The sequence below is a fragment of the Rutidosis leptorrhynchoides genome, chromosome 4 (genome assembly GCF_046630445.1).
Source record: "Rutidosis leptorrhynchoides isolate AG116_Rl617_1_P2 chromosome 4, CSIRO_AGI_Rlap_v1, whole genome shotgun sequence".
NCBI classification, from domain to species: domain Eukaryota; kingdom Viridiplantae; phylum Streptophyta; class Magnoliopsida; order Asterales; family Asteraceae; genus Rutidosis; species Rutidosis leptorrhynchoides.
Genome location: NC_092336.1, coordinates 208369361 through 208386619, shown reverse-complemented (window position 1 = coordinate 208386619; position 17259 = coordinate 208369361).

Genomic DNA, 17259 nt, shown 5'->3' with positions numbered 1-17259 from the left:
AATCCGTTTTGAGTGAATCAAATTGCTATGGTTTCATATTGAACTATATTTTATGAATCTAAACAAAAAAAAGTATAGGTTTATAGTCGGAAAAATAAGTTACAAGTCATTTTTGTAAAGGTAGTCATTTCGGTCGAAAGAACGATGTCTAGATGACCATTTTAGAAAACATACTTCCACTTTGAGTTTAACCATAATTTTTGGATATAGTTTCATGTTCATAATAAAAATCATTTTCTCAGAATAACAACTTTTAAATCAAAGTTTATCATAGTTTTTAATTAACTAACCCAAAACAGCCCGCGGTGTTACTATGACGGCGTAAATCCGGTTTTACGGTGTTTTTCGTGTTTCTAGGTTTTAAATCATTAAGTTAGCATATCATATAGATATAGAACATGTGTGTAGTTAATTTTAAAAGTCAAGTTAGAAGGATTAACTTTTGTTTGCGAACAAGTTTAGAATTAACTAAAATATGTTCTAGTGACTACGAGTTTAAACCTTCGAATAAGATAGTTTTATATGTATGAATCGAATGATGTTATGAACATCATTACTACCTCAAGTTTAGTAGGTAAACCTACTGGAAGTGACAAGAAATGATCTAGCTTCAAAGGATCTTGGATGGCTTGAAAGTTCTTGAAGTAGGATCATGACACAAAAACAAGTTCAAGTAAGATTTTTACTCGAATTAAGATAGTTTATAGTTATAGAAATTGAATCAAAGTTTGAATATGAATATTACCTTGAATAAGAAAGATAACCTAATGTATATAACAAAGGTTTCTTGATCTTAGATGATTACTTGGAATGGATTAGAAAGCTTGGAATTAAATTAGTAAACTTGAAGGGATTTTTGAAGTGTTCTTGAAGTGTTCTTCCTATGATGATTATAGCTTGATTCTTGAAGTGATTTTTGATGAAGATGATGATTAAATACTGGAAAAATACATTCATAATAGTGTGTGTGTGTTGAGAGAGAATTAGAAAGAGAATTGGAAGTGAAATGGAGTGAATGATGAGTGGTAATTGGTGAGTGGTGAGTGGGGTTAAAAGGAGTTCTAGTTAGTTGACTAGCTCATGGTAGAAGTTAAAATTGATTAGTCATACATGACATAATCAAGAGTGGAATCCCATGCTAGTTCCTATTGGTATATACTCATAGTAAGTACGTTTTGAAGCTGTGTATAATACGGGTAAGAATACGACTAGAATTCTTGATGAAAGAAAAGAATGGAAAAGTAACTGTAACCATTTTCGTTAAGTATGAGTGTTTTGATATATGTCTTGAAGTCTTCCAAAAGTATTTTAATACATCTAAATACACTACATGTATATACATTTTAACTGAGTCGTTAAGTCATCGTTAGTCGTTACATGTAAGTGTTGTTTTGAAACCTTTAAGTTAACGATCTCAATTAATGTTGTTAACCCATTGTTTATTATATCTAATGAGATGTTAAATTATTATATTATCATGATATTATGATATATTAATATATCTTAATATGATATATATACATTTAAATGTCGTTACAACGATAATCTTTACATATATGTCTCGTTTCGAAATCCTTAAGTTAGTAGTCTTGTTTATATGTATATAACTCATTGTTAATATACTTATGGAGATACTTACTTATCATAATCTCATTTTAACCATATGTATATCCATATATATATCGTCATGTCATTTTTACAAGTTTTAACGTTCGTGAATCGCCGGTCAACTTGGGTGGTCAATTGTCTATATGAAACATATTTCAATTAATCAAGTCTTAACAAGTTTGATTGCTTAACATGTTAGAAACATTTAATCATGTAAATATCAATCTCAATTAATATATATAAACATGGAAAAGTTCGGGTCACTACATTAAGTAGTATTAGTAATATAGTATAAGTAGTATTAGGGTTTTATTAATTAATTAGGTTTAATTAATTAAAGTAGTATTAAATGATTAGGGTTTATGTGATAAATGTTTAATAGTATTATTGGGTTTAGGGTTTAGATTAGGTATTGATTAGGGTTTTATTTAATGTTTTAGGGTTTAGGTAATATTAGGGTTTTATTAAATTAGGGTTAGATTAATTAGGGTTTAAGTATTATATACATATATATATATATATATATATATATATATATACATATATACACGATTACATATATAAAAATAAAAATAAAAATAGTATATATATATATACATATACACGATATATACATATATATATATATATATATATATATATATATATATCGTGTATATGTATATATATATATACTATTTTTATTTTTATTTTTATATATGTAATCGTGTATATATGTATATATATATATATATATATATATATATATATATATATATATATATATATATATTTTATTATTAGTAAATACATATATATGTAATGTGTATCTGCTTTCCAAATATAACTACCCTAACACAATCTTAGTGAATCCTTAGGGTTTTTAAGATCTAAACAAAACCTTTTTTTTTATACATGTAGACGTATGTATGTATATGTATATGCATATTTATTTTTATTTTTACATAAACAATATAGATGTTAAGATCATGCATGAGTAATTAAGATTATAAACATGAATCAAAAGTAAGATTTAAGAGTTTTGGATCTAGGGTTTTACCTTGATGAAGATTAATGAAGACTAGCAAGAAAAAGTTGATGAACACTTGAAGATGAAGATCAAAACCCTTGATGATCGAAGAACACCTTGAAGATCTTTGAAGAATGCTAAGAACACGATGAACAACTTGAACATTACTTGAAGATCTTGATGATGTTGATGATTTTCGATGGGGTAGTGGTGGTTTTCGGTTCTTGGCTGAAAATAGGGAGAGGGAGAGAGATTTGAGAGAGAGATTTGTGAATGTGTTTTGGTACAAGATTAGTTCTAGCCTAGGTCTCTATTTATAGGAGGGTTTAGATAATTCTAGAATTAGGGTTTAATTAGGAATTACTTTGGGAACAAGTTAGGTTAATGAGGAGGTGATGGGGTTCCTTTGGGCTGAAAATTGGGAGGGTAAAAGGGTAATTTCCCCCTTTAAATTTCGGCTAGGGTTACATGGGATGGTTTAGAACTTTTTCACTTTAGTCCTTGTACTTTAGATTAGCTTAAATAGTTCTTTAATTATCCAAGTTTAATTATTTAAGTGTACAAGGTTTAAGGTTATTTATTTTGTTCACAAAAATTAATAAGCTCATTATTTTTATCTTTTATTAACTTGTCGTTTATTACACAAAGTTAATTATTATATTTTATAATTCTTAATGCTTAACAATCGTTAATTAAAGTTTAATCTTTAAGTTTAATTATATTGTTGGGCATTTAATATGGAAAAATATAGAATGAAAAAATGAGGGTCGTTATAATATTAATATATATATTGAGAGAGTAGATAGATCAATGGATAAATGAATAAACACTGGAACTGAAATCGTGCAATTTAAACAACATTACACCCACCTAACCCCCATGCGATTGCGGAGGTTTTGTGTATGGGAGGTCCACGATCGCGGAGTCCCACTACCCAGCTCATTCACAATTTCCCTCGTGGGCTGCCGACAGTTTTTAATATATTTAATTTATAATATATTTAATTTATATAATTATATATATATTATATTATATTCTCGTGCATAGTTAAATTGTAAAATTAGTTCCGATAACTCGTACGTTGTCGATCGACATATGTCCTGGTTCCGGTTTTTCAAACAAAGTTTCGTACGCTTAGAAAACTTGCACTTTACGTTACGTGACTCGTACCCTTGTCAAAATATAGACTAAAATCATTAATAAACTATATTACTCGAAATGTAACTTGAACATTCTAGTGTTTTGGTTAGTTGCTTCTTTAAATCAACTTTTCATTGTTTACTAAAATATATTTAATAATATATTTAAAATGTTACTTAAATCAAAACGTTTCATAACTATATTAATATTGTAAAAAAATATATATGTCTTCATTTAGGAATATAATTTATATATATAATTGGAATATTTATTTAATATAATATTTAGTTTTTCAAAACTGATTATATTTCAAAGTCCGTTTTATAAAATTTAAACTCGTTTAAATAATAGAAGTTATTATATCAAATAATGTTTTTAATATTATGAGAACTAAATATTTACTTAATCAAGGGACACGAGGCAATCAATGTAAAGCATGCTTTTGAAAATTAAATGGGAATCTCCACTAACTTTTGTCTAGTTCTCGTAAATCGACATATTTGTTCTTACTTGTAGATCACTTTACCATTTTCCGAATGTTGTCAAAAATAACAGATTTCTTAAATCACAGTGAACCTCATAACAGAGACCCGTAATCATATCACCATGAATCTTGATAATTCAATGATTTTATATTATCTTTTTAATTCCGTCGATAAGTATATTGTAACAAACACGTCCATGTAAAGTATTATATATCTAATACTTTGTTAACGTTTTCAAGTTATAATATATATACATACATATACATATATAATCATATTCATTTATATAATGGTTCGTGAATCGTTGGAATTTAGTCAAGGTTAAATGAATGTATGAACACAGTTTAAAATTTTTGAGATTCAACTTAACAAACTTTGCTTATCGTGTCGGAATAATATAAAGATAAAGTTTAAATTTGGTCGAAAATTTCGGGGTTGTCACAGTACCTACCCGTTAAAGAAATTTCGTCTTGAAATTTGATCGAGATCGTCATGGCTAACAATAAGAATGTTATTATGATGAATATGAGGTGATACATAGGGTTTTATCATGATTGAGAAATATGGATAAAATAATTCGATTACTCGAAGCGTATGAGTGAAGCTATCGTAAAAGAGTGAAATGAGAAAATAGAGATTCGTCTTATCTTTTGACGTCATCACGGTTGATCTCTGGATCAAAGAAAATCTTTGTAATCTATATAAGATTCGATTCTTCGACGTTTAAGGAAATTATGATCCTCTTCGATTTAATGCGATAATCTGTCTCGATTTCTCTATCGGATATTTCGCTATAAATCCACCCCTTTCGTTTTCTTATTTCCACAGCTCACACCTTCTATTTTTTCTTTCTCAATTCAAGCTTTAAAGCATTCGTTAATATGCTCCATCCAGTTCTGATTCTTGATATACTCCTAACTTTCATATCTGTCATTCTTCTTTTTCATCTACCACCGGAGGAATTTATTTACTTTTACTATTACCTTGGGGTTATAGTGTTTTTAATTCTCCCGTATCTTTACATTGCAATACGTATCAATATACACAGTTTGTAATTTATGTGGTGTTGTCGGGCTTTATATTTTCCTTTATATTCAAAAGTTCCATGCTTTTATCTCCTCTTCTCGACTTTAAATCAAGCGAATAATGGTCCAGAATTTATAGATATGAAATTCGGAATGAACATAGTTAATGTTCTAAGAAGGAGATTGTAATGGCACAATCTTGATTTGTCAAATTACCAGAATATTCGGAAAAGACCGAATCATCAAGAAAAATATTTTTCTTGATATTTCTAGAGGTTTAGTAGAATGAAAGAGATATGTAACATGGTTCATGATGAGGGAATGATCTGTGAACCTTTATCACATTCCATTAGAAGCTCGGCATGACTTACTGTAATATAATCACGTTGATCAAGTGTCATTATATTATACTAACTCATGCTTCAGTTCCCATCACTACTTCAAAAATATTCATATTTTAAATTTGAATTTTTCAGAATTTAGAAACTAAAACAGTTTCCTTTATGATGTAACACTGATAGCGTGAAGAGATAAATAAACTCGGACTATGATGGTATCTTCAGAAATATCGAGGATATTTATACTGAAAGATTCGATGATGTTTTAGAATTTTAAAATATCTGGAATCAAAGGATGATGTGAGAAATTTGTCTGCGAAGGTTTAGAATAAGGAGTAAGGTGCTGGCTAATGATTTTGGCAGACACTGAATCATTTGGATTCTTTGAAGGTAGATTTCATCTTTGTGATTTGTCCACAGCCTCCTTCATAGTTTGCTCAATCGTTTTTCAGCACCAAGTTTTTCTCATTTTCTGAACTTTTTCAACACACTACTCTTTATCATCAAACTCTCAACTATTAAGGTCGTTTACAGTTTTTTTGCTGCTTCATCAGCATTTTTCCGAAATTCGGAGAACTAGTTCGCAGTTTTAGGGTGTTTTTCAGAAACTTCACATTCGAAGTATATAAGTCTAGGAGATAGACGTTATATGTATATATAACTGTTGGCGTAGAATTGCTGAGAAATTCGAGAATAATGATTCAAGCTTTTTGGTATGGCAACTACCGTTACAAGATGCAGATGAGTACATGATACGGTTTCAATGAATAAGTATAGTGATTTTTCGGAGAGGCTTAAGTCAAAGGGTAATGAAGTTGTTGATACGTTTACTATTAATATGGTGGAATGTAAAAGGTTCCCCGGTAACGATGGCGAAAGGGCAACGTATATATCGAAGTTATAATAAGACTGTTTTAGATGAAAAGTCAAAGTTGACTTGCTGGAGCTGTGACAAAACTGATTACTATGAAAAGGGATTGCAAAGTTATTTTTGGTAATAAATGCCAAAGGAGCTGACACAGATATGTGTTAGTCTATGACTTTAGTTTCTAGAGTTTCTAGGTGTATCGTTATATGTGTAATCCTTCTTTCCATTGAATACGTGTGGTTGGATCATCCTCTCGGTTGTTTCTTAATTGAGGGTTTCCAAGAATCATGAATGGTTTGAACGCAGATTGTAGTCGTCAATATACATATGATGTTCTAAAATTTTGAATGATATAAATATTTTTTTCTGGGTTTATGAATAGAAGTGATGTGCTATCACATTTTTGAATTCAAAGTATGGCTTTGAAAAATGTAGGAATCTAAGAGTGATGATATCGGTTATATCTCGACTTGGATTTTGATATGTCAAAATCAGAATATGCAATTGGATTTGAATGAGTATGGTTGTTTTGATTTCTATGAAAGAATGTATATTGTTGTGAAAATTGTGAGTATAGTTGATGATTTGTTGAATCAGAATTAAAGAATGTAACATAGTAATTGTGAATTTATATAACTCTCGGGTATTACCTACCCGTTAAAAGTTTCACAAGTAATATGTTGTACCAAAGAATTTTATTACCGTTTTTATGAAAATATATGTACATTTTCTTCAGATGTAATACATATTTAATGAGTTAATATTAAATTAAACTCATTTGATTTTTGGCTGGAACTAGAAATGAATAATCTCTAACATCAGAGATTACATAATCTTCGTAGAGTATTTCACTACTGTGATCAATACTTTATTATTTATTCTTATTGATTTTTCCTCATTGAATCAGGTTGATGCTCATAGAACTCTTGCTAACTTCTCAAAGTACGAATGATGTTTTCTTAGAAAGTTTTGAGTATATCGAAAGTGTAAAATAAAACATGTAATTGAATAATACACTTAGTTTATTATGAAATGGAATTCATTGAGTTGAAACAGAGATCGTAGTTAACGATGGTTAAGTTGTCAAGGAAGGATGTACATCATTGCATATTAGTAATATGAATTAACTGAGTAGTATCTACCCCTCTTCAATTCATATATAATAGCTTAGTACGAAAAGATTTATTTTGATCTCAAAATTCATATATATATATATATATATATATATATATATATATATATATATATAAAGTATACATATGATTTCTTTAGAGGAAATAAGTTAATACTTCATAACTCGTTGATACATTGTATGCGTTGTTGATTAGTGATGATGTTTGCGGTGATGATGGATCTGGTGGAGCTTGTGTTGTTGTAGGTGCTGCTGACGCTGACGATGTTGATGGTAATGACGGTGCTGGTGATGCTAACGGTACTGTTGATGCTGCTGGTAAAAACAAGTATAGCTTGTAAATCACGCACCATTCTTGTCAGGGTTTCCGCTCTTCCTTCTATCATTTTGTTTCGCTCATCTGATTTATGGTTAAGGCTAGAACATATAATCTCTAAAACTTTGGAGATTACATAATTTCCGCGGAAAATTTCTCCAATGAATCAATACTTCATCGGTTATTGTTGTTGGTACTCCTTGTTATCTACAGTGCGTATGACATTGATGTTCGAGGTACATATTGTGATGTTGAGGTGTGGAATGTGGATGTTGTGGTTGATGGTGGTAATGGTACTGTTGGTGTTGCTGATGGTGGTACTGTTGCTGCAGGTGCTGCTGCTGGTGCTTGTAACCTTTGCACCATATTCTCCAAAGCCACTACCCGAGCGCGAAGCTCGTTGACTTCTTCTATTACACCGGGATGATTGTCGGTTCGGACAAGTGGATGAATAAGATCTAGAATTTGAGATAGTATATAGTCATGACGAGATACCCTGGAAATGAGGGAGAAAATGGTATTTCGGACAGGTTCGCCGGTAAGTGCTTCAGATTCTTCACCGAGAGGGCAATAAGGTGGGTGGAAGGGATCACCTTCTTCTTGTCTCCAATGATTAAGTAGGCTACGAACCCATCCCCAATTTATCCAGAATAGATGATGGTTGATTGGTTGATTCATTCCGGTTACACTGCTTTCGGAGCTCGAGTGAAACTCCATATCGGAATCCGAGGAACTTGAACTAGTGGCGAGTTCCATTTCGTACGATGGAATAAATAACTTTTCGATATGAAATGATTTACGGCTATCGGATGGTATTCTAATTATATAGAATATCTATATATATAGAACAAAAGATTTCTTAGATTATGGAGGAATTTACGGAATATGTCAGGCAAAGTTTACAGTAATAAATGCGCTAAGATATGAATTAGCAGATACGCTAAGATATGAATTTTGTCTATACACTATCCATGCAATCAATGCAGTAAGATGTATCTAGACTAAGAATGATAAGCATGAAATTTTCTGACAAAAATTGATAAGCAAAACTTTTTGACATGCAGCTAAGGTCGAAGTCCAGACTCACTAATGCATCTTAATAACTATCCATTAGACACACTAATGCAAGACCTGGTTCGCTAAGACCACCGCTCTGATACCACATGAGACGACCCGTCCTAATCCATAAGGACGAATACAATAACATATGGTTACATTGCGAGGTATTTGACCTCTATATGATACATCTTACAAACATTGCATTCGTTTTTAAAAGACAAACTTTCATTACAACGAAAGTTGACAGGCATGCATACCATTTCATAATATCCAACTATAAATGACCTAATCTGTCATTTACTTAATAATAATCTTTATTGAACTCAACGACTTGAATGCAACGTCTTTTGAAATATGCCATGAATGACTCCAAGTAATATCTTTAAAATGAGAAAATGCACAGCGGAAGATTTCTTTAATACCTAAGAATAAACATGCTTACAAGTGTCAACCAAAAGGTTGGTGAGTTCATTAGTTTATCATAAACAATCATTTCCATTAATTTAATAGACCACAAGATTTTCATTTCCATTTCTCATAAACATCAACTCATATCAGGCATTTCGTACTGCATAGAGATAAAAATCATTCATATGGATTGAACATCTGGTAACCGGCCTTAACAAGATGCATATAGAATATTCCCATCATTCTCGGACTCCCTTCGGACATGATAAATTCGAAGTACTAAAGCATCCGGTACTTTGGATGGGGCTTGTTGGTCCCAATAGATCTATCTTTAGGATTCGCGTTAATTAGGGTGTATGTTCCCTAATTCTTAGATTACCAGACTAAAAAGGGGCATATTCGATTCGATAATCCAACCATAGAATGTAGTTTCGATTACTTGTGTCTATTTCGTAAAACATTTATAAAAGCAGCGCATGTATTCTCAGTCCCAAAAATATATATTGCAAAAGCATTTAAAAAGGGAGCAAATGAAACTCACAATACTGTATTTTGTAGTAAAAATACATATGACGGCATTGAACAAGTGTAGGGTTAGCCTCGGATTCACGAACCTATATTAAGTATATATGTTTATATATTGGTCAATATCTGTCTAACAAATTAGATCAAGTCGTAGTGTATCACAATCCTAATGCTCGAGATCGATATGCAAAAGTCAACAAAAGTCAATTTGACCCAAAATGATTTATAAAATCTATACATGTTTATTATGTAACTTAAATAGTCTATTTATGTATTTAAATATATTTATCAGATTTTATTAAAGTAAATAATACAAGTCATTTATTAATAAATAAAAATGTATATTAAAATTTTATATATGATAAAAATATGCTTTTATATATCTTAAGTAATATAGTTTATATAGTTCACTTAATATCATAAAAATATAGTGGTATGTATTATTATATTACGTGTGGTAAAAATATTTTTGTATCACATATTTATTTGATAAAATAATATTGATAATAATAATAATGAGTAAAAGTTGTATTATTTTGTAATAATATTAATAATAATGATAATATTAATAAAGATAATATTATTAAAAGTGTTTAATATAAATAACAAGGGTAATAATAATGATGATATTAATAATACTAATAAAATTGATAATAACGATAATTTTAAATAAAATGGTAGTTTTAAATTCTATACTTTTAATAATACTATATTCTTAATAAAAAACAATAATTCTTAATAATAATAATAATAATTTTTAATAGAATGATAATTTTAATAAAAATGATAAATTTTAAATGATAATTGATAGTATCGATACTTTAATATTAGTAAAAATAATATAATTTATCTTAATGATAATATTTACTATATATAATAATTATCATAATAGGATTAGTAATAATAATATTTTATAAAAATAATTCTATCAAAAATGATAATTTTTAATAATAATCTAAATATGACAATAATGATAATATTTTATAATAAAATGATATTTCTATTAGAAATGATAATTTTAATAAAAGTGATAATTTTTAATATTAATGATACTTTTAATAATAATAATAATGATAAAAATAATAAAATGATAGTTTTTATAAAAATATTACTTTTTAATAATAACGATAATTTCAGTAATAATATCAATACTAATATAATAATAATAATAATAATAATAATAATAATAATAATAATAATAATAATAATAATAATACTACTAATAGCCCTAGTGATAATAACGATAATGATAATATTAATAATAATTTATAGATAATAATAATAACGGCGATAATAATAACGACGATAGTAGTAATAGTAATAATAATAATAATAATAATAATAATAATAATAATAATAATAATAATAATAATAATAATAATAATAATAATAAAAATAATAATAATAATAATAATAATAATAATAATAATAATAATAATAATAGAGTTAACGATAATTCAGTTGACCATATCTTTAAATCCGTTCATCGAAATCACACGACTTCTAAATGAAAAGTTATTAATTTTTCGCCAGCTTTCCAACGACATGCATATCATATACCTTAACTCAGTAGCTTATGTATAACATTCATAATTTATCATAAACTAACTAACGACGAAACTAAGCATACAAACATGCATAATCATATATACTCGAGCACTAGTCAGGGATACACTATTAATATATAAAAGACAAGATATGAATGCTCGCTTATCAATATAGAGATTCAATATTGCAGGAAAGTACATAGACGCAATGGAGATGATAAACACTGGGTTGACCTCACGAACAAAACCCATGAACCATACCCCTGACCTCCAAAGCTATAACTCATAAATTCCAAAGCTTAACCCATTTGAAAACCCGTTTTGAAAATACTCGAACAACACTCCGTCGTAGTATTTTATGTATAGTACTAATAATAATATGATTAATAATAATAATAATAATAATATTAATCTTAATAATAATAATAATAATAATATTAATATATATATTGAGAGAGTAGAGAGATCGATGGATAAATGAATGAAAACTTGAACTAAAATCGTGCAATTTACACAACATTGCACCCACCTAACCCCCATGCGATTGCGGAGGTTTTGTGTATGGGAGATCCGCGATCGTGGAGTCCCCCTGCCCTACTCATTCATAATTTCCCTCGTGGGCTGCTGACAGTTTTTAATATATTTAGTTTATATAATTATATATATATATATATATATATATATATATATATATATATATATATATATATATATATATATATATATATATATATATATTATTCTTGTTCATAGTTAAATTGTAAAATTAGTTCCGATAACTCGTACGTTGTCGCTCGACATATGTCCTGGTTTCGGTTTTTCAAACGAAGTTTCGTACGCTTAGAAAACTTGCACTTTACGTTACGTAACTCGTACCCTTGTCAAAATATAGACTAAAATCATTGATAAACTATATTACTCGAAATGTAACTTGAACATTCAAGTGTTTTGGTTAGTTGCTTCTTTAAATCAACTTTTCATTGTTTACTAAAATATATTTAATAATATATTTAAAATGTTACTTAACTCAAAATGTTTCATAACTATATTAATATTGTAATATATATATATATATATATATATATATATATATATATATATATATATATATATATATATATATATATATATATATATATATATATATATATATATATATGTCTTCATTTAGGAATATAATTTATATATATAATTGGAATAATTATATAATATAATATTTAGTTTTTCAAAATTGATTATATTTCAAAGTCCGTTTTATAAAATTTAAACTCGTTTAAATAATAGAGGTTATTATATCAAATAATGTTTTTAATATTATGAGAAATAAATAATTACTTAATCAAGGGACACGAGGCAATCAATGTAAAGCACGCTTTTGAAAATTAAATGGGAATCTCCACTAACTTTTGTCTAGTTCTCGTAAATTGAGACATTTGTTCTTACTTGTAGATCACTTTACCATTTTCCGAATGTTGTCAAAAAGAACAGATTTCTTAAATCACAGTGGACCTCATAACAGAGACCCGTAATCATATCACCATGAATCTTGATAATTCAATCATTTGATATTATCTTTTTAATTCCGTCGATAAGTATATTGTAACAAACACGTTCATATAAATTATTATATATCTAATACTTTGTTAACGTTTTCAGGTTATAATATATATACATACATATACATATATAATCATATTCATTTATATAATGGTTCGTGAATCGTCGGAATTTAGTCAAGGTTAAATGAATGTATGAACACAGTTTAAAATTTTTGAGATTCAACTTAACAAACTTTACTTATCGTATAGGTATAATATAAAGATAAAGTTTAAATTTGGTCAGAAATTTCCGAGTTGTCACATTCCAACCGTCGATCATCCCGGTGTAATAGAAGAAGTCAACAAGCTTCGCGCCCGAGTAGGGATTTTGGAGAATATGGTGCAAAATTAACGAACACCAGCAGCATCACCAGCACCGAAAGTACCACCAGTATCAGCAACAGTGTAATGACCCGGAATTTTCCGACCAAATTATACTTATGAGATTAATATTTACATAAATTAAACCATACCAACATGATAAGCAATTCAAATTGTTGAGACTTGTGTTTTTGAAAAGAGTTTTACACAACGTTTGACCGTCCAATATGACCGATGATATCATGAACTATATAAATACGTTTGTGTATATATATGTATTTATATATATTTAACATGATCTAAGGATGGTTTAACATCTCATTGTGTACTAATGACAATGAGTTATAAGTATATTTTGAAACTACTAACTTAAGTTTTCAAAACGATAACTATACGTAACATTCTTTGATATATATACTTATAATCTATAATGCTTATACATGTATCGTATATATAATGTATTTAATCACTTTTTAAGGACTTAAATACATAAAACAATATAAGTATATTCACAAAAGATAGCTATATTTGAATTCTCGTTCCGTTTCCTCAAGATTTCTATACGTATATCTAGGGTATATGTACCCGTATCATACCCAGCTTCTATACGTATTTACTATTGGTATATACACATCAAATCAACATCCTAATCAATATTATTACTGCCCTAGATATGAGGTAATTATAATTTGTCAAGTAGTATGAATTATTAGTAAGAAAACAAAATTAGGAATCCTTTTCTTTCTTTATAAACTAAAAACGTTTTTATAAATGAACACCATTTCTTCACTCCATTTTCTCATACCTACACCCTCATTTCTCTCTCAAAATACTCCTAACTTCATACTTGATCATCTCCAAGCATTTTCCCCATCATTTAGCTTCAATTACAAGCCTTAAACACCATAAGAAAACTCTTTCAAGAACATATCAAAATAACCACCCATTTGAAGAAGTTTACTTCCAACCTTTTGATCTAACTCCACCACTCTTTGATTTCAAGATTATTTCTTATCTTTTGTAGTAACTTTGTCCAAGTAACTTGAGGTAGTAACCTTGTTCATAATCTTATTCAATTCATATTCATATAGCTATCTTATTTTGTGGTACAAAATTTTAACAACAAGAACATAGTTTGAATGATTTCAAACTTGTTCGCAAACTAAATAGATCCTTCTAACTTGACTTTTAAAGCAATTCAATACCTGTAATATATCATAATGATATGCTAACCAAACAAGATATAACTTGGTTTTACAAAGAACATCTTAAAAACTGAATCTACGTCGTCGGAGTGCAACCGGGGGCTGTTTTGGGTTGGATAATTAAATACCATCTTGAACTTTGAATTGGAAGTTCATGTTCTGGAAAAATGATATTTCTTATGAATATGTTAACACATAAAAATTTCATGGTTTAACTCAAAGTGTAAGTATTTTTAGAAAAATGATCATTAAATGTTGTTTTTATGATGAAAAATGATCACTTTCATAAGTTTCACCAAAGTTTGACCTATAACCTATGATTTTGAATACAAACTAAGGTATTTTCAGTTCATATTCTTAAAATTTGACTCGATCCAAGGAAGTGGCAAGTTGAACCAACAAAAACGGAGTTGTAATGAAGAAACTACGACTAAAACAAGATTGGGTATCCGAAGCTAGTTTAGCTACGAAAATATTTGGAGAAAAAGTAAATTAATCATATCTTTTCTAATTAATATGATATTTTATATATAATTACTTATGATTTGATTTTATATATTTTAGGACCACCCGTAAACAACACGAGAAGATTAATCATAAGACCTCATGATTGTACGCAACACGTCATTTGACAACACGGTACTTTATGTACGCAACACGTCATTTGACAACATGGTACCATGGGTCGAGATTAATTCTGATCAATACGAATACGATGGGGTCTTTATTTATTTTATTTAAGCAACTAATTGTGGACCACTAACATCGGACTGCTAACTACGGACTAAGAAAATATTAAAAGTATTAAAAGTATATATATATGTAACGATTACTTAAAAAGAAAATATGTTGATATATTATATATATGGTTAGGTTCGTGATATCTATCGGAGACCAAGTCGAATTAAATACCTTCAAGGCATAAGTGAGTTTCATTTGCTCCCTTTTTAATTGCTTTTGCAATATATATTTTTGGGCTGAGAATACATGCGCTGCTTTTATAAATATTTACAAAATAGACACAAGTACTTAAAAATATATTCTACGTTGAGTTGTACCACTGGCATATTTCCCTGTAGCTTGGTAACTACTATTTACATGGGTATTGTAAACGCTAATCCGGTTGATAGATCTATCGGGCCTGACAACCCCAACCGAACTGGACGACCAGTATTCAACAGTTGCACAGTACTTCGTTTTGGTGACTACACTTGGTACGGTGTAGTGAGATTTCATAATAAAGGGAATATGCGACGTTGATTAAATGTTAAGTATGGTTACCAAGTGCTCAACCACTTAGAATGCTTTACATACACTTGCGAGTGTATTATGTTTATGATTATGAAATCTTGTGGTCTATTAACATATTGAAATGATTGTTATGATAAACCTATGAACTCACCAACCTTTTGGTTGACACTTTAAAGCATGTTTATTCTCAGGTACGAATTAAGTCTTCCGCTGTGCATTTGCTCAATAAAGGACATTACTTGGAGCCGATTATCGCAATGGGACCAAATGTTGATGACTTCGTCCAGGTGGATTAGGACGGGTCCTTTCAAACAGCAACACCACCAGCAGTACCACCAACATCACCAGCACTGTTAGCACCAGCAGCATCATAAGATCCGCAAACTCCGCAATCACTGCAGACAGCAACACCACCGCAACTAAGGAATATTAGTAATAATGAGTTAAGATGTATTAACTCATTCTTCCCGAAGATTATATATGTGTGTGTGTGTGTGTGTGTGTATATATATATATATATATATATATATATATATATATATATATATATATATATATGAAGTTTGAAACAATAGTGAATCTTTTCGTACTAAGCTATTACGTGTGAATTTTAACTGGTAGGTATTACTTGATTAATTCATATCACTAATATGCTATACATCCTTCGTTAATGACTTAACAATCGTTAACTATAATCTCTGTTTCAACTCAATAAATTCCATTTCATAATAAACTAAGTGTATTATTCACATACATGTTTAATTGTACACTTTCATTTTCGATGTACTCGAAACTTTCAAGAAAACATCATTCGTACCTTGCGAAATTCACAAGAATTCCACGAGCACCAACATCCTTCACCGAGGAATATCAATAAGAATAAATAATGAAGTATTGATTACATTAGTGAAATACTCTGCGAAGATGATGTAATCTCTAATGTTTTAGAGATTATTCATTTCTAGTTCCAGCCAAAAATCGAATGAGTTTAATAATATATTAACTCATTAAATCCGTATTACATCGTAAGAGAATATGCATACATATATTTTCAAAAAGACCGTAATAAAAATTCTTTTGTACAAATATTATTTGTGAAATTTTTTAACGGGTAGGTAATACCCGAAAAATATATAAGTTCATAATTAATATGTTACACTGTACATTCTTCAATTCGGATTCAACAGTCATTAACTATCCTACTTACATCCACATATATATGTAGCTGCTCACCAAAGAACAACCATTTTCATACAAATTCAATTACATATTCTGATTTAACGGGTGACATCACTCTTAGATTCCTATATCTTTCAAAATCATACTTTGAATTAAAACTGTACTAGAACATCACTTTTATTCATAAAATCCAGAAAAATATTTGTATCATTCAAGTTTCACGATGATTTCATCTTAAACATCAT